Genomic DNA, 20,157 nt, shown 5'->3' with positions numbered 1-20,157 from the left:
GGACAGCAAGGTATGTCTGTGTTGGGTCTGAAAGACTGGGCTGCTTTGCCTCTGACTGCGTCACTGACTCAATTAACTCAGACTGCTTTGAACTATGATGGGTCTAAGAGCCAAGGAGTCATAGCCAGAGCTGTGGGATCAAGGTGGACTCTGAAGTTTTGGGATCCATCCCTTCTTCTCAGCCGATCAGATCTTGAAAGCATGGCTCAAGTGCTGGCTTCAGATATGAGCCAAATGAGCTCTCACAGCTTGCCTTTGTCAGGTTCCTCAGAACCTGCAGGAGTCACTTTGAGACCTGTCTTGGCATTGGCATTTGAGGCCTTCAAGAGATTCTAGGCAGCAGGAGTCCTTTTCCCACTCAGATTTGTCCCTGCCACCATGGAGTTCTTTGGCTCCTTTGTCTTCTGTTCCTGCTATGTCAGGATGGCCAGCATCTTGAAGTCTCAAGGCAGTCTAGACTGTGGACTCCCCATCTGCTTTGGAATCCTCCCCAGAGCATTCAGCTAGGGAGGTACATTGCAAGCATGTATGCAATAGGAGGCATGTGAACTACTGATTTTGATGAGGGGAAGGGTCCTATAGATCCCTCTTGAGGAGGTCTCCTTTGGTGAGATAATGAAGTTGCTGAGACTGAAGACTGGGTAGCCCATCAACGCTGCCTCCCAGGAAAAATCAGTATTCCTAAAAGTTTTTGGAGTTTGCTCGTCTACTTCTTGGGTGGTGCCTCTCACCAATGAACTATTGGAATTGGTTTTGAAATGAAATTGGAAGGAACTGGATGTGGTTGAACCATTTCTGTGTAAACCCAACAAGATATTGGTTCCCCTACAAATAGGCTTTTCTGGAGCAAAGGTCCTATAGTAGACTACATGATTGTAGCAGTGGCTACCAGGAAAGAGCTGGCTGATGAAAGCTCTACTATCCATCCCCATAATAGAGAGTCCACAGAGTTAGACAGATTTGGAAAATGGGTGTATACTTCAGCAATCTTTGCTCTCAAGGTACTGAATTACTTGTCTCATGTAACCAAGCTCAGAGGAACTTGACAAAGGAATTAGCCCAAACCATCTCAGATTCCTTATCTATGGAAGATAAGAAATCAGTGGATTTTCAGCTGACCACCCACCAATGTCTGTTGAATGTGTCCATGCACCTTATTTCTAATATGGTTGATATCACATCAAGAGTAGCAGGCACCAGCATAGCTACGTACCAGAATGTCTGAATGCATCTCTACAACTTCACAAAACACTTTAGGACAGTTTTCATTAATGATGATGATGGATATGACGATTCCACTCTATTGGACCAAAGGTTAAAGAGACACTGTCTACAAGCAAACAGGTTGGCAAGACTTTGTCTGCCATTGGGATTTGCTTTTCTACCCCCAGTGGCTTGCCTTTGCACCCCTTAGCCTGGACATCCAAAACCCAAGATTTTTGGATGCAGAGAATCATAATCAGAGGCTATACAATTACATTCCTTTATCTCCCCCCTACTCAGAAAGTCTTCCCCGGCATCCCACTCATGCAATGGAAGGCTGCAGCACAAGAAATAAAAAAGCTGATAGACAGATGACTAATCCAGGAGATGCCACCAGACCAGAAAGGATCTGGAGTCTATTCAAGATTCTTTTTAGTACCAAAGAAAATTGTGGACCTCAGGCCCATTCTGAACATCAGCCACCTAAACCAGTATGTGAAACAGATGAGGTTCTGGGTGGTCATGTTTAGGTCCATTATTTTCCTTTTAAGGAAGGGCAACTTGATGTGCTCAGTAGGCCTCCAGGATGCCTACTGTCAAATCAAGCTGAACAGAAGCTCCAGGAGGTTCCTCCACTTTTGAATGGGAGCCAGTCAGTTCCAGTTCAAAACACTGTTTGTTGGTCACCCCCCCCCCCCGAGTTCATCAAGTGTATGGCAGTGGTTGTAACTCATCTCAGACTGCAGGGGTTCCATGTGTTCCCATATTTAAATGACTAGCTTGTAACTGCTGCCACTAGGACTCTCCTTATTCAGGCCAGGGATCTTTCTCCAGCTCTCTTCCAACCTGAGAATAATTGTCAGCATGATAAAGTCAAAACTACAGCCTGTTAAAACTCTAGAATTCATTGTGGCTCATCTGGACACCACATTGCAGATAGCCAGACTACCAAAATCGAGGATTCTCACACTCCAACATCAGGTAATGATAGTACTCTCCCATCAGACCCCATGGCCAGGGGCATAGTGTGTCTCCTAAGATTGATGGCAGTCTCCATCACTTCCCTCTAGTTTGGTTTTACATTAGATTTTGCAATGGACTCTCGCAGTCCAGTGGTAGTTAAGTTCTTAACCAATGACCCTTCCAGTGTGCCTCATACAGAAATCATTTTCAGTAGTGGCCAGACTCCCCACTGGTCTTACAGGGTCACCCTTTTATTCCACTTTCCCAACAAGCCACAGTGATTACAGATACTTCCCAGCTGGGTGGGGGCATTTTAATGGGAAAAATGGTCTAAGGTATGTGGTCTCCCACAGAGTCCAATCTTGACATCAGTATCCTGGAGAAGAGAGTACTCCTCCTAGCACTGGATGTTTTCCAGGACTTACTCTCCATAGGTGTGATAGTCATACCAACAGGTAACATGTTAGTGGTTTGATACATCAACAAGCCAGTGGGAACATGCTCATACCCATTGTGTTGAGAAGCCATGAGGATTTGACAGTGGGCGATGTCTTCTCACCACTGTCTGATAGTAACACATATCCTGGGGCAGTTCATTGTGTTAGCAGACAAGTTGAACAGGTCCATTCACTTGCATCATGAGTGGTCCCTCAGTCCAGACATGGCAGAGCAGATTTTCGACCACTTGGTCTGACCTTGCTGCAGTTTGTTTGCACCCCTTCCAACACCAAATGTAGCAGTTACTCTGCCCTGATCTCCAAGGGTGGGGGTCCCTGAGGGATGCTTTTGTCCACAAATTGACCCACCTGGCCTCCTGTATGCATATCCTGCTACTCCTTTGATAGCAAATTTCCTGCAGAAAGTAATGTGGAGCAAGACTACATTGTTCTTCATCACCCCATTTTGGCCAAGACAGGCGAAGTTTCCCCATCTTTGGCCTCATCTGATTCACTGTCCGTGGGTGCTGAACCCAACTCCGGACCTCCTCTCTCACCTATCTGGAGTGCCTCACCTGGATATTGAGCTCTCAAATTAACCTCATGGTTTCTCCAGTTCCTATTATGGTTAGACAGTCCAGGCTTTTGTCACAGGTTGTTCATATTTTAACATCTTAACAGAAACCTTCTACTAGAAAAGTATAAAGAAGTAAGTGGAAGAGATTTTCTTTTTGGGCATCTAGCAGGGACATAGCTCCTCCCTTAGATTTTCTGGCTGGCCTTTTTTGTGATGGTACTAGCTGCTTAACAGTCAATCCCAGTTGACTGCCATTTCCAGCTTTCACATAGGAGAAAAATCAAACTCCATTTGCTTCATTGAAGTTCTCTATGGCCTTCTTTAAGGGCACCTTTCTTCTCTGTCCTCCTCTTAGGGATCCAGTTCCACCATAGGACATTACCATCCTCCTTCAGGTTTTGATGAGACCTCCCTTTGAGCTTGCAGCTACAGTTGAATTGAAATATCTGTGTTGGAAGACACTTTTTCTAGTGGTGATTACTTCAGCTTGTAGGATATCAGAACGCCAAGCTCTCTCTTATAAGCCCCCTTATTTGATTTCCACACGGGTAGGGTATCACTTAGGGTCAATTCCTCTTTTTCTTCCCAGGGTGTCTTCAGAACTTTTGCTATATCAGGCCATTAATCCTCCTGTTTTCTTATCTCATTTTTCCAATAAAGGAGAGAACAAGCTACATCTTTTGGATATGCACCAACAGCTTAGGTTTTATTTGCACTGAACCAAGAATATTAGAAAGACTGACCAACTTTTTGTGTCCTTCTCTTCAATTAAATTGGGAAAAGGAATTTTGAAAGTGACTCTTTCAAGATGGCTATCTGACTGTATTTCTCATGTCTATAAGGGAAAAGGTTTAATTTTGCTCATTGTACCAGGTCGGTTGCTACTTCTGCAACATACTTTTTCGCTGTACCTGTTGATGACATTTGTACAGCAACTGCTTGGCCTAATGAACCTACCTTTATCTCTCACTATGAACTGGAGCCTCTTTTGGTTCAGCCATTCTCTGGAATATCCTTCTATGACATCACCAAAAGTTTGGAGTAGCTGGAGACTCTGCCCCATCAGTTGAGGATGGATGAGATAACATCAGATACAAAAGTTATTTGCTTACAGTAATAATAGATCCTTGTTGTCTGCTTCCGTCCTCCGCAACTTTCCCTCCCCCTCCATCTCCCTACCAGATTTTTCATCTTCACAATTTCTTGGCTTTGGAGTGACTGCACTGATCTCACTGGAGCCTTCTCATATTGCAACTATGATCTGTACGCCTGCTTTGCATTTACATACAGGCAGGATTTTTTCCTTTTCAGAAATGTTTTATGTCTTTCTGTAGTAAGCATATATACTAAATCTAAGGTAATTCAGTACGTGAAGGGGAAATATGGGTAAGGAGAGGCACCTAAGCCTTGGATCCAAAGGTCTATAGACTGACTGATGTTGGATCTGGTTGGATCAAAAGACCCATCAGATGAGGAGGATGGAAGCAAACAAGACATATTTATCATTATTATGTGTTTATAACTTTCATTTACTTATTTCTGTTACCTTTATTTATTACTGCCAGTCTGAGTCATGAAATAGAATCCTTCAATTGTTCAATTATTCACAATGATAAAAAGCTTGGTTAAAGGAAAACTCCAACTTGGAATAAAAAAATGTGATGTAAAGTTGTTCTATCATGCCGTTTTGTTCTTACACATGGGGTCGGAGCCGATCCCTCGGCTCCGAATCGGCCGCTTTTCAAGCTCAGACTCTCAGAGAAGCTCGAGACCCAGTGAATATCCCATGATGCCCTGCTATGAGTCCCCAGATCTAGTTTGCCGCTGCAATGGCTCAACAGCTCGTCAGAGTTAGCTCGGGCCAGTGACTTTAATTTTCTATTATAGTTATCTTTCTCTTCAAAAAAAATCCTTTGTGTGTGTGTGTGTATATATATATATATATATATATATATATATATATATATATATATATATATATATATATATAGTAGTGTGTTAAATAGTATAGTGTTAGGATTATAGTTAGTTTAAATTGTTAGAACTTTTAAATAGTCCTTTTTTCCTCAGGCTTAGGCCTTTCTTTTGGGCGTGACAGGGCTCTGTCAGCCGGTGTGTGTGTGTGTGTGTGTGTGTGTGTGTGTGTGTGTGTGTGTGTGTGTGTGTGTGTGTGTATGTGTGTATGTGTGTGTGTGTGTGTGTGTGTGTGTGTGTGTGTGTATGTGTGTGTGTGTGTATGTGTGTGTGTGGGTGTTATACACAATAGAGTGGTAGTTTAGTTTATATCTTATAGTAGTATACTTTTACTAGTTAACCGAACTATTATTCATAATATGTAGAGTAACTTATAGAGTGTTTATATATATATATATATATATATATATATATATATATATATATATATATATATATATATACTCATATTATACTTGTTTTTTGTACTAGTTATAGATGTAGACATGTCAGAAAAACAAAAGTCAGGGTTTAATAGGTGTGTGTGTGGTCCGAAAATGTCGGTTACAGACAACCACTCCACCTGCGTGTACTGTTTGGGCGCTGTACACTTACAAGAGGTGTGCTCTATCTGCCATTCTTTTAGCACCAGGGTCCTTCTGGAAAGACGTAGGAAATTGGTGGATAGAGGACTCCTGAAGCCTGAATTTCAGGCTTCTTTAGATAAGGCTGACACCTCTTCCAAGGCTTCAAAGGGGTCGAAGTCTTCTAAAGGATCCTCGGAGCCCAAGTCATTGGCTCCGAGTTCCTCAAGTATGGTCCGTGCATCGGCTCCACAGTCCTTGGAGCCATGTATCGAGTCCTTACCTCGGGGTCCAGTTGTGGAACCGATATTGGAGACCCCTCAGTCTCCAATCCTTCAATTGATTCCACCTTCGGCCCCTTCGACCCATCCCTCGACTCATTCTTCCAGGCTTTCCGATGTGGATCTGGACCAAGTGGTCAAGAGGCTTTTAGAGAACCCGGCCCTGGCCAAAATGCTTTCTGCTTCGAGCCATTCGGCTTCGAAGCCTGAAATCCCTCCCATGGCTTCTCCACCTCCTCCTCCGAAGCCAATCGAGCATTCAGAGCCAGGGCAGACGGAACTGGTAGAACCCTTGGAGCTGAGGTTCGATCCTCCTTCCTTGGCTCCATCGACCTTGATCTCCTCGGACCCGACCGGCGAGTCTCAGGGCCGACAGTCCCTCGCCAGCTCTGGGGTGGAGAGTCGAACCGATACCTCGGTTCCGACTCTTCCACTTGGGGCTTCAGCGCAGGTGGCCTCAGCCCCATCCCCTGGATTGGAGCGGGGGCCTGGGACCGGGGAGAGCTGCCGGTCTCTTCGGAGCTGACTGACTTCTCTCACCGGGATTCTGGTGCTTAAGATGCCATGAGGAAGGTCATGGCTGCCAAGACCACTACCTCCTTGAATCTGTCTTCCCCTTCCCCCAAGGGGCCTCGTTCTACCTATTCCCCGCAGATCCCCTCGAGATCCAGGACCTCAGGTATCCCCATTGGGTGGCCCCTCCTCTCTAGGCACTTCACCGGACGACCCCACTGATGAAGTTCCTAGGAAGAGATTGTGCAAGAGGAGGCACTTGGATTCCCCTCAGGAATCTCTGACATCGGATACCGACTTGGAGGAATCAGAAGGGTCCCCACAATCCCCCTCAGAAGATGTCTCATTCGCAGACATATTGGAAATTTTAAGGCAATGGGGTGATTGGCAGTCCCTTGCCCCTTCTGAGGACAAGTCAGTTCTCCTGAAGGCCTTCGGATCTCAGCCATCCACCTCCTGGGTTACTCCGCCCTTCGATGAGTTGATGGAGCTAGTTGCTCGAAGGGCGTGGGAGTCTCCTGACTCAGTGGAACCGGTCCCTAGGAGGCCCAATAATTTTATTACTTCCCCCACTGACAAGGCCTTTCTTACAAAAGGAGTCCCAGTTGATGCCATGGTGGTGGCGGCGGCCACCAAGAAAGAGATGTCGGAAACCTCTTCTGCTGTCCATCCTCCTAATAGAGATTCTAGGATGATGGACAGGTATGGGAAACGCATATTTAGTTCTGCAGCATTTTCCATGAGGTCGCTCAACTACCTGACACATTTTACCCGCCTTCAACGAGATATCATAAAAGAGCTGGGAGATACTCTTCAGGGTAATACAGCTGATGCAGTCTCTGAAAAGGTGACTGCACAGCTCAACACCCTTAATTCGATAGTAAACTCATCCATGCATCTCATTTCGTATGCTGCCGATGGATTGAGTAGGGCTGCAGGCTCAGTGATAGCTCTTCGGAGGCAATCCTGGATGCGCCTTTGCTCCTTTGTGGAAGCCTTTAAATCTTCATTTGTCAATACCCCATTTGACGGGTCCGCCTTGTTCGGAACCAAAGTTAAGGAGACACTTACTAGGTGTGAACAGGAAGGGAAGACTCTGTCTGCTGTAGGGGTCCGTTTTTCCACTCCAACCAGACCGTACCCCAAAGGGAAACGAAGTGGGAAAATGTGGTTCCGAAAACCTCAAGGAGCTTTCCAAAATACACCTACTGATACTCCCTCTAGAGGCAGAGGAGGGGGCAGAAATGGAAGACGCTGTCCAAACGGCAGAGGTGGTCCACAAAACCAGGGCAACAGGGATCAGTTCTCTGGTAAGCCCTATCAGTGTTCCTGAAAGGAAGCCTGGCTGTCCTACTCTGGAGGCAGTCGGGGGCCACTTGGCTTTATATCCAAACACCTGGCCAAACATTACAACAGATTCCTGGGTAAAAAGCGTCATTGCCAGAGGTTATTACATTCCCTTTTTAAAAACCCCACCTATATGTACAAAGATACCAGATGTACCACCCAGTCTGAGAAAACTAGCAGCCGTAGAAATTCAAAAGCTGCTGGACAAAAGAGTCATCCAGCCAGTCCCGGCAAACCAAAGAGGATCCGGAACTTACTCAAGGTTCTTTTTAGTTCCAAAGAAAACAGGGGACTGGAGGCCCATACTAGACCTCAGCAAACTCAACACCTTCGTCAAGAAAGAAAAGTTCTGGATGGTCACGCTGAAGTGGATTCTCCCATTCCTAGCAACGGGCAATTGGATGTGCTCTATAGATCTTAAGGATGCTTACTACCACATCAAAATGGACAGATCATCCAGAGATCACCTGCAATTCCGGCTGGGGGCCAGTCATTATCAATTCAGAGCCCTGCCCTTTGGTCTCACCACAGCCCCCAGGGTGTTCACCAAATGTATGGCAGTGGTCACGGCTCACCTGAGACAGTTGTGATTCTGGGTGTTTCCATATCTGGACGACTGGCTCCTCACCGGCACCTCCAGGCATCAACTAATCCAAGCAAGAGACTACACCATAGACCTTTGTTCTCAGTTGGGCATAACCCTAAATTTCGAAAAATCTGCGCTATCACCCTCGCAGCATATTACATTTATAGGAGCAGAACTGGACACCATCGATGCAAGGATCAGGTTGCCCCAATCAAGAATCATAACTCTCAAAAAACAGTTATCCAGTCTCCTAGCCCGCAACAAAGCTCCAGCATCCCAGATACTACAGCTTTTAGGCACAATGGCAGCCACATTGATAGCAGTTCCGTTAGGCCACATGCACATGCGAAATCTCCAGTGGTTACTTTTCACACAATGGTCTTACCAACAATTACCCATGTCACACGAGATCCGGTTAAAGAATCTTTGCAAGAAAGATCTTAGTTGGTGGTTGAACAGCAACCAAGTGACAATCGGATGTCCCTTCGTTCTTCCCCAACCCACAGCCACAGTGACCATGGATGCTTCCCTGATAGGGTGGGGGGGCTATTTCAGGAAAAGACGGTCCAAGGCACTTGGTCAGTCATGGAAACGCACTTGCATATAAATGTCCTAGAGCTGAGAGCGGTGTTCCTAGCGTTGCAACACTTTCACGATTCTCTTCCTCCGGGCACAATTGCTATCCAGATGGACAACATGTCAGTCATCTGGTACATCAACAAACAAGGGGGAACCAGATCGTACCCTTTATGCCAGGAGGCCCTAAGGCTCTGGCAATGGGCTGTATCCACCAGATGCTTTCTGATAGCAACGCACATCCCGGGGTCATCCAACGTGATAGCGGACAAACTAAGCAGAGCCATGCTGTTGCCTCACGAGTGGTCTCTCAAACAACAAGTGGCGGAAAACATTTTCCGCAGATGGGGCCAGCCTTGCTGCAACCTATTTGCATCTCCAATAAATGCCAAATGCAGCAGCTACTTTGCCCTTTATCCCCCACTGGGGAACGAACCGAGGGATGCGCTCATACACGACCCCCGGGTCTTCTATATGCCTTTCCGCCAATACCTCTAATTCCCAAATTCATGCAGAAAGCCAAACGTCTAGAAAGGACTGTGATTTTAATAGCCCCATCTTGGCCTCGGCAGATTTGGTTTCCCTTCCTGTGGAAGTATCAAGTGGAAGAACCATGGATCCTGGACCCAGTGCCGGATCTTCTGACTCATTCGTTGGGAGTTCTCCACCCCTCCCTCACGTCCCTGAAACTGACAGCTTGGCTGCTCCGATTCCCACATTAACCAGGTCACATGAGTTGTCTTCTGCGGTCCAACATATTATAGTTTCATCTCATAAGCTATCTACCAGGAAACGATATAACAGCAAATGGAAATGATTTGTTCACTGGGCTTCTCAACATGACACTGACCCTTATGTAGCACCTATCCATACCATCTTAGAATTCTTGTCGTCATTGTTCCATGAAGGCGCGGCTGCTGCCACCATTAGAGTTCAATTGGCTGCTATCTCAAACTTTCATGTGAGCTCTAACATCATGTCGCATAGGCTTTGTAAAGCATTCTTAAAAGGAACCCACCATCTCAGGCCACCTATTAGGCATCCTGTCTACGCATGGAATTTGAATCTGGTTTTATCCCAACTGATGCTTGCTCCCTTTGAACCTGCTTCATCTTGTTATGTAAAGTTTTTGTCTTGGAAAACACTATTCCTGGTAGCCATCACATCTGCACGTAGGGTCTCCGAACTTCAAGCCTTGTCCGTCAAACCCCCATATTTGATTTTTCACCCTGATAGAGTGTCCCTCAGAACTAATCCTACCTTTCTTCCCAAGATCTCTTCGGAAAGTAACTTAAATCAATCCATTGAGCTCTCAACCTTCTTCAAACACCATACCAACAAACTAGAATATATGTTACGCAAGCTTGATGTACATAGACAACTGAGGTTCTATCTGGATAGAACGAAGGATTTCAGACAATCGGACCAACTCTTCGTGTCTTATGCAGACAATAAAAAAGGTTGCTCAGTATCAAAAATCACTCTATCCAAGTGGCTCTCTGATTGCATCAGATTCATTTATACTTCCACTAATCAGTCATTAGAAACCAACATCAAAGCCCATTCTACACGAGCTGTTTCTACATCATTAGCTCATGCAGCTCACTTGCCTTTAGGTACCATCTGTGCAGCTGTCACGTGGTCAAAACCTCACACATTTATCACTCATTACAAAGTGGATAAGACCTCCAGGGACAGGGCTACGTTTGGTTCCACTGTGCTCAGGAATGTTCTCCCGTGAGCCACCCAGGATTAGGGTGCTTGGGATGCTACCCACGTGTAAGAACAAAACGACGAGGTAGAACAACTTCACATAAAGAAGTTATGTCCTTACCATAACGTTCCATGTGAGTTGTTCATCTCACCTTTTTGTTCTTACATTCCTGCCCACCTTCCCCCTCCAGTCGAGTGAGATGGTTGCCTTGGTAGATTGGTTCAGCTGTCAGTCTGTTTATACATTCCTGCTCTTCTTCTATCCTTCTACTCTTGGAGTTACCTGAGTAGGTAGACTTTATAGTCATATTCTGTCGGTAGGCTATCTTGGTTGCAGCATACTAGATCTGGAGACTCATAGAAGGGCATCATGGGATATTCACTGGGTCTCGAGCTTCTCTGAGAGTCTGAGCTTGAAAAGCGGCCGATTCGGAGCCGAGGGATCGGCTCCGACCCCACGTGTAAGAACAAAAAGGTGAGATGAACAACTCACATGGAACGTTATGGTAAGGACATAACTTCTTTTTTTTTCAATTGCATTTTTGTTTTCTGAGCTATTTTAATGCCTCAAAATCATTTTATGTGCTTCTTATAACATTTTAATTTAGTTTTCCACAAAATGGTCATCATAGAGCCGACTGTATTAACATGATCTTGTTTTACTGCCTTCATATCCACTTCCCAGAATCCATCTAATGTCACCATTGCATAGGTCATGCTAGACATAAATAATTGTTGTATTCCATCCTATTATGTGAGCATCATAGGCAGCATCCTTCATACTTCTGTAAAAAGAGTACTTCCATTTTCCCTGAGTTACCCCATATGTGTTTCTCTCAGAGCATGTTTTAAGCTATTTGCAGCAGTTATATACATCCAACCACAGAAACTAGCTAACTTGCAGACTTGTGGGATGTCAGTTTGTAGTACTGCAAGTGTTTATTGTCAAAGCTGTAACTGTAATTCAGGAGCTCTTAACCAACACTTCAAAGAAATTGTTGTGCTATTTACCGTTGTCTGCAGTCAGAAGATTCATTTTTTAAATCGTGAATTTTAGAGAAATATGCTGTTTTTGCTTAAAAGTCTTTTATAATTTATATTATCTCTCTCCTTACAGTACACCACATTAAGGAAAAGATATAGGGTTTTCTTCTTGGATTTCTGATTCAGACTCAGAGGAGAGCTCAGTTTCTGATTCTCCCTGTGAGGGTATGTATACACTGAGGTTTCCCAGCCCCTCTGAAAATACTATGAGCTGTTACAGAAGGAATTTCCAGAATCTTCACCTATTCATTAGTTCTCTCAGCTTTGGAGGATGTGTGCATTACTGAATGCAATTTTCTGATTGTCAGCCAGCTGCCCCTACAAAGGCTGATAGGATGCATAAAGTTCCTCCTTCTTTTAAGTTTGTATACAGTCTTCCTAAACCTGACCCACCAGCTATGCTGCTAAACATTTAGTTAATTCCTATCCTACTCTTTATGATAAGGATGGGAAGCTTATCTATAAGTATTGGGGGAAAGTATTTACTTCTGCAACTTTGATTTTTCAGAATTTTTGAATTGTCAGGCTTGTATTTTAAGGTTTGCTCTAATTGTGAAAGTACTGAGGTATATTTTGTCTACGGTTTCTTCTTGTGAGTAACAATCTGCCTTAAATAATTTAGTTTCTTCTATTGTATAAGTCACTAGTCATTGTTTACAGTGTGTGTGTGTGTGTGTGTGTGTGTGTGTGTGTGTGTGTGTGTGTGTGTGTGTGTGTGTGTGTGTTTGTGCATGTATAATTCAGCTGATACTTCTTCAAGGGCTTTGGCCATTGGCACTGTGCTGAGGAGGATTCCATGCCAGCATTCTTAGAACCTCCCAGTTGATATTAAAAGTGATATTTTAGATTCTTCTTTGGATAGAGATTTGGTTTTTGGTCCCTCTGCTGCAGAGATGATCAAAAAGTCTGATGAAAGGGCTAAGTTGCTGTTGGGAATCTTTAAATAGTTTTCACCCCTGTTTTTCCAAATTGTTTAAGGGATTCTGTAACCCCTCACCCACATTTGGCAAAAGACAAACTAAACAGTCTCAACAAAATGCAGGTAAACAGATGTTTGAGAAGAAATGGCAAGAGAATGCCCCGAAAATTCAGGAAACATCCAAAATCAAGGACAGTCTGGCAGGTCAGAATGACTAAGGCACCCCCCCCCCAACCTTTTAGTCCCTTTTCCTTCCAGAAAGACTGAATCTCCAGTTTTCACTTTTACAACTGATAGTTTCAGCCAGATGGGTTTTTAATATCATTCATCAAAGTTACTCATGGCTGTGAGAGGAAAGTCCTCCTTTTCAGGGAATAATCCCTCGTCCACCAGACCAAACTCTTATTTCTACTTGACCTCCATCATATGGTTGCCCTAGGGATAAAACCAGTTCCTCTTTCCCAAGTGGGAAAAGGTTTTTATTCAAGGATGGTGCAGTGGTGCAATGGTAGCGTTGTCGCCTCACAGCAAGAGGTTCTCTCGTTCAGTTCTCGGCTAGAGTTCCTTCTATGCGGAGTCTGCATGTCCCTGCATTCATGTGGGTCTCCGGTTGCTCCAGTTTCCTCTCATGTTTTCAAAGACATGCATCGGGAGCATTTCTCCCCAGGCCTCCGCTGAAAATTGGCTTCATTCCAAGTCGGACTTTCCTGGTAAACAAATGTAAAATAAAAAATGTTTTAATGCCAAAGAAATAAAGTGCTTGTAGACCAGTTATTGATCTTTTTTTTCCTAAACCTGCTTGTGGTAGGGCCCAAATTCAAAATGCTGTCACTTCACAACCTGTTACCTCTTCTTCCTATTTCACATTTCCTAGTAACTTTGATTTAAAAGATGCTTATCATGACATGCCTGTTCATCCAAACTCCAGGCATTCCTTAAGGTTTTGTATCTGGATCACATTATCAGTCCTTTGCCTGCTTGGACCCAGAGCTCAGGCTGCATCATACATGTTTCCTCTTTATTAAGACAGCTTTTTCTCCCTTTTATGCCACCTAAAATTCTTCTCACAGTTCTGAATCAAACACCTTTTGTAAATGGTTATTCCATTATGTCACAGCCCTTCTTTGAATAAAACTATTTTCTTGTATCAGCCCCAATCTGTTCTTATATTTTTAAATTGTGATTCTGATATTTCATAAAGGATAGGACACTACAGCAGTAAATCATAACATATGGGCTACTTACAAACCAATATGACAAGTATTACAGTAGCTGTATGGTTCATTTGCATAGGCCAATACTGTTGTCATGCTGCTGTTAATGGTGATGTCTGCTGGTGTATAACTGTGCTAAAGCTTTTATTTATTTTTTGTTTTAATTTATTAATTTGGTAATAAGGTGCGTGAACTGGTAATTATGAGCTCTCTTCAGGCACAAGGACAAGGGTAGACTCAATATATATATGAACAGTTTAAAGTAACCAATCAACCAGCATGTTTTTGAGAGGCAGGATGAAACCAGAGTACCTAGAGAAAACTCACACAGACACAGAAGACCATCCAGACTCCATGCAGACAGTGAATAACAACCAGGATCAAACACCATCTGTGATGCAGAGATCATAACCAGAAAGCCATCATGCACACCGAAGTGTATGCCCTTATAAAATTTTCACACTGCATTGAAACTGTTGGTCAGTTAAATGAGTTTTGATATATGAGTATCATTGGCCTCCTTTTCAGTCAGTGCTGCCTGTTTTTTTCATCTGATTTTCTTTGACTTTGAGTGCAATATCTTCTCAAATGGGGTTAGTTAGTCTGCTTATAGTTTTAAAAATGTCCCCCAAAAGAGTCCCCCTAAAGGGTCTTTTTGCTTGTAAACATAACTTGAGTCTGGCGTTTGTAATCGAGATTGAGACAGCAATTGTGTAAGGCAATCAGCAATGCATATGAGTGTCTCTGGTTTGTATAGCACTTAAAATCATATCTGATGTTGTAAATCTTCATTCATTCCTTACTCACAGGACTTCGGTTCCGTCCTCGGAACCGACACAGCCAGTACCAAGCTCACTCCAGCCAAAAACTGTCAGCTAAGTCCTACCCACAATGCCCCTCTCATATTCGCTCCAGATCTCGTTTGCCGTGTTCCTCGTCAGGTGTGCCAAGCCTTTCCCTCAAGCTAAGTATAGTGTTTTTGTGGTTTATTAATATAATTACCTTCATCTAGTCAGTTTTCTTTAAGCTTATCTGTTTGTCTTTAAATTTATATACTTCTTACTAAAACCTACCATCTAACTTCGGTAGTTCTTTCGTACCATCATTGGTACTGTCCCTCTCCCCTACCTCAGTAGGCCCTTTCCATACCACTTTAGTACCATTGTTGGTACTCCTTCTTTCTATCTGTTTATTAAAAAAAAAAAAAAAAAAAAAAAAACTCTTCTACTATAACCTTGCCGTTGTTTTTTGTTAGTTGTATTTGTAGTTCAGGTCTATAGTGTTTTGTGTGTTTTCCATGATGTTTGATAAAGTAAAACTAGGGTTTAAGCAGTGTGATAAGTGTGGGTGAAAGATGCCCAACTCAGACAGTCATGCCCAGTCTGTTTATTGTTTGGGCGTCGACCATATTAACGTGTCTTGTGATACTTGCTCTGGTTTCAGCAACCATACGTTAACTGAATGCAAGCACAAACTCATTTTGAATGGCATGTTGAAAACACCCTTCTCGGAGGCTCTCTCTGGGATGGAGGTCTCACCACCTCCTAGTCAAAAGGATGTTAAAAAACATAAAGAAAAATGGAGTCACTCGGTGCCGACATCTCCGTCCTCTTCAGAACTGAATTGACACCAGACTTCTTCTGCACCGTTGGTGCAGACAGTTTCGGCACTGGAGTCTCTGTCTTCTCCAGTGCTGACCTTGATCATGACACAGGCTCCCACTCCTATACCAGCATCGGCACCATCCCCGGCCACGGTACTGATGACTTACTCGGCTTCAACTAAGTTGTCACCTGTGGTTCCAAAGATTGAGCACCTTGCTAGAACAAGGTGTTTCCCCATTTTATGACCCTTTTTTGGGGCAGCAATTCAGTCTTTTTCTTGAAAGACCAGAGTCTCCATCAGCAGTGTCCATCAGATCCACCAGGAGTCTTTCTGAACAAGATGAAGTGGGGGTTATGGACTAGCTTTTGGTAGCTAGAGGCTTACCGATCCCATCTAGGTCTTCCCTCCCCCTTGGAACAGAAGATTTTCTGGCATATTCACCTATTTATTCTCATCTGACCTCCTCCCAGGTTTCAGAGTTTTCGGTACCGATGTCCATCTGACAGCTGAGGCTTCCCTTTTGGCTCTGATAACTCTTGGTCCCAGGGCTCCTTCGGAACTGGTGCACCCTTGGAGCAGTGATTGGGCTGTCGACACCGTAGCACCTAGATCAGCGCCAAGTTTTTTCTATGGCGCCATCTACAGTCCTGGCTCCGGCAGCTACTGGTCCTCTCGGAGCTCCTCGCCTGGAGGTGAGCTCATCGGGGTGGGATGTGACCCCAGTTCCGAGGTTGCCCCTTCTCAGTTCTGGGCTCCCATCTCTCTTCCAGTGGGCCTGCCTTCCAAGTGATGGAGAGGGTCCTCGCTTCTACAGGCTTACAGTTAACACCATTGGCATTGGAACCAGAACCCCCCCCCCTCTAGCATGCGGCTGTCCCAACCCCCTACTCTGGGATCTCAGGCACGGGAGCTACAAGACCTTCCCTTGAAAGGAACCCTTTCTCCTGAGTCCTCCTCAGAAGACCCCACTGGGGAGCCACCCTGGAAGAAACTTTGCAAGAGGAAGCATCTCGCTTCCACTGAGGAATCCATCACTGAAGACACCGATTGCAATGAGGGAGAAGGGTCTCCACGGTCTCCTCCGGAAGATGTCTCATTTGGAGACATTCTCGCGATCCTCAAGCAGAGAGGAGATTGGAAATCCTCCAACCCTTCTTTGGAGGAATCAGTGTTTTTGCAGGCTTTCCGTGCTCAACCATCTACTTCCTGGGTGACCCCACCTGCAGATGAGCTCATTAGGCTTATCGTGCAGTGTGCCTGGAAGGCTCCGGAAAACATAGAACCTGTCTTCTGGAGGCCCGATAAAATGTTGTCCATGCTGGAAGACCAACCCAACTGGTCCAAACAGCTACTAGTAGATTCCATGGTCATGGCGGCAGCCACTAAGAGGGAACTGTCAGACGATAGTTCCACTGTTCATCCCCCGAACAGGGAGTCTCGGGCTTTGGACAGGCTGGGGAAGAGGACCTTTGCTTCAGCAACCTTTGCCATTTGGTCGCTGAATTACCTGGCACACTTTACTCACCTTCAAAGAGACTTAATTTCAGAAATGTCTGCCTCTTTGGCAGGGATACTGCCTGAGGAGGTGCGTGATACTGTTGCCTCACAGCTGGCTACCCTAGAATCTATCTCAAACTCCTTGATGCATTTGATTTCTCACACCACCGAGGGGGCAGCTCATGCAGCTACATCGGGCATCGTCATCAGATGGCATGTTTGGTGGATGCATTTATGTGACTTCACGGACCCTTTCAAATCTTCCTTTGTCGACGCGCCTGTTGACAAATCTTCCCTCTTTGGTCCAAAAGTAAGAGACACACTGTCACGCAGTGAGAAAGACGGAAAGACCTTGCCTGCCATGGGCATACATTTTTCCACCCCCCAGAGATCCTACTCCAGGAAACAGAGGAGAGGAAAATTGTGGTTCAAGAAGTCTCTGGGATCTTTTCATGACACTCGTGACGAGCATTCCCCCCGGGGCAGAGGGGGCAACTCATCCGGAAGACCTCCCTTTCAGGGCAGAGGGGGTCCGTGCAACCAGAGCACCAGGGATTCATTCTCTGCCTGACCTTTCCAGCGCTCCTGAGCAGTGGCCCAATTGCTTTCCTCTGGAAGCATTCAGGGGATGAGTCTCTCTGCACCAACACACCTGGCAACTCATAACGGATTCATGGGTGCAGAGAATAATATCCAGAGGCTATCATTCCCATTCAGTCTCAATCCCAGACCCATCAAATGAATCCCTGACATTCCACCCAGTCAGAGGGATGCTGCAGTCTTGGAAATTGAAAAGCTGCTAAGAAAAAGAGTCATCCAACCAGTCACATCTGGATTTTACTCAAGGTTCTTTTTAGTGCCAAAAAAGTCAGGGGACTGGAGACCAATACTGGATCTCAGCATACTAAACAAATTCATCAAACCTCAAAAATTCCGGATGATCATGGTGCAGTCCATTCTCCCCTTTCTGGGGAAGGACAACTGAATGTGCTCTATAGACCCTCATGATGCATTTTACCACATAAAGATGGACAAATGCTCCCGAGATTTCTTCGCTTTTGGCTGGGAGCCAATCACTACCAGTTCAGGGTACTGCCCTTTGGTCTCTCGACAGCCCCCAGAGTGTTTACCAAATGTATGTCCATCGTAGTAGCTCATCTCCGACTACAAGGATTCTAGGTGTTTCCATATTTACACGATTGGCTCCTCACCACCACCACGAGGTACCTTCTCATTCTCCATCTATCTTACACTCAAGGCCTTGCTGTTCATCTAGGTGTCATGATCAATACGGAAAAATCAAACATGGGTCCAGCCAGAACACTGGAATTCATTGAAGCGATCTTCGACACAATGTCCTGTCAAGCTTCCTTTCCTCCTCACAGGCTTTCAAAAATAAGAAATCAGATTCAAGTTCTCCTTCTATAGACATTTGTACGAGCATGCCTTGTACTGCAACTATTAGGCTCTGTGGAAGCAACCCCTGGCGAGGTTGTACATGAGACTATTATAGTGGCTCCTTTCCTCACAATAGTCGATCTTAACTCACCCATTCGACCACATGATACGCCTTACAAACCTTTGCAAGAAAGAAATGCTATGGTGGATGAAGCCAGAAACAAATTTTTGGTGTCGACCATTCTGTCTTCACCAGCACAAGGCTACGGTGACCACTAAAGCTTTCCTGTTGGGGGGGGGGTCATTTCCAGGGAAGGGCAGTCCAAGGCACTTGGTCCCCCCTAGACGCCAATTTGCACATAAATGTCCTGGAATTGAGGGCAGTTCTCTTAGTGTTGCAAGCATTCTACACATCCCTTCCTTCCGGGACCATTGCAATTCAATCAGACAACATGTTAGTTGTCTGGTACATCAACAAACAAGGCGGAACCAGGTCTTACCCCCTATGTCAGGAAGCTATGAGAATATGGCATTGGGTGATGGCTTCCAACCTGATATTTCATCCCCTGTTCGCGAGATCCTTCTGGCTTTGCACAAACCATCCACCAGGAAAATTTATTTCAGTAAGTGGACTAAGTTCTCTATATGGGCCAAAGAACAATATATGGATCCCTTCTCTGTACTGAATCAGAAGATCCTAGAATATCTCACTGCCCTGTTACATACCGGAGCTTCAGCTTTGATGATTACAGTACATATAGCAGCTATTGCAAATTTTCACAATGGAATCGACAAGTCATCAGTTATGTCACACCGACTGTGCAAAACCTTCATGAAAGGAATGTTAAATATTAAACCTCCTGTCACGCCCCCTACTGAGCCATGGGACTTGACGTTGCTGCTTCAGTCATTAACAAGTCCTCCTTTCGAGCCTTCTGATTCATGCGATATAAAATTTTTGTCCTGGAAAACCCTACTCCTAGTAGCCCTTACCTCAGCAAGAAGTGTTTCTGAATTGCAGGTCTTGAGTATCAAGAGACTGTATCTGATTTTTCACAAGGATAGAGTTTCTCTCTGTACTAATCCCTCATTTTTGCTCAAGGTCATTTCTGTTTTTAACATCAACCAATCTGTTGACCTACCCATTTTCTTTCCCCATCATTCCAACAAAGGGGAATACCTTCTACATACACTTGATGTTCATAGGTACCTTCGTTTTTACATGGACAGAACAAAATTTCTTAGGAAAATGGACCAACTGTATGTAGCCTTTGCAGGACCCAGGATGGGTAAGTCTCTTTCCAAAATGACCTTATCTTCTTGGCTCATAAACACCATTACTTTCATCTACCAACAGAGCAATATGGCCTTGCCTTCCAAAATAAAGGCTCACTCAACTAGATCGATAGCAGCCTCAGTGGCCTTTCACTCCAGAGCCTCTATGGACGATATCTGGGCAGCAGCCACTTGGGCAAGTCCTCATACTTTTATCACTCATTACAAATTGGATTTGGCCTCGAGGGGAGAGCATCTTTTGGTTCTGTGGTGCTCAGGAATATCCTTCCTTAGGGCCACCCAGGACAAGAAGTAGCTGGGGAGTCGGTCCTGTCAGTAAGGAATGAATGAAGATGTACAACATCAGATAAAGAAGTTATGTCTTACCATAACATTCCATCTGTGTTGTAGATCTTCATTCATTCACTACTTCCCTCTGCCTGGACTCCTGGTGGACTTTTGGATTACCTTA

The 20,157-nt window shown here is 44.7% G+C and overlaps 1 protein-coding gene across 1 annotated transcript in view; it reads left to right on the top strand.

Moving 5' to 3' along the window:
* Window positions 1-20,157, top strand: part of DNAH12 (dynein axonemal heavy chain 12) — a 4,520,724-nt gene that overhangs the window by 3,720,242 nt on the left and 780,325 nt on the right. The window lies entirely within an intron of this gene.

Source organism: Protopterus annectens, chromosome 7.part1 (genome assembly GCF_019279795.1).
Source record: "Protopterus annectens isolate FY-2018-M chromosome 7.part1, PAN1.0, whole genome shotgun sequence".
Classification (NCBI taxonomy): domain Eukaryota; kingdom Metazoa; phylum Chordata; order Ceratodontiformes; family Protopteridae; genus Protopterus; species Protopterus annectens.
Note: the sequence above shows the minus strand (reverse complement) of the source record. Positions and strands in the feature narration are given on the sequence as shown.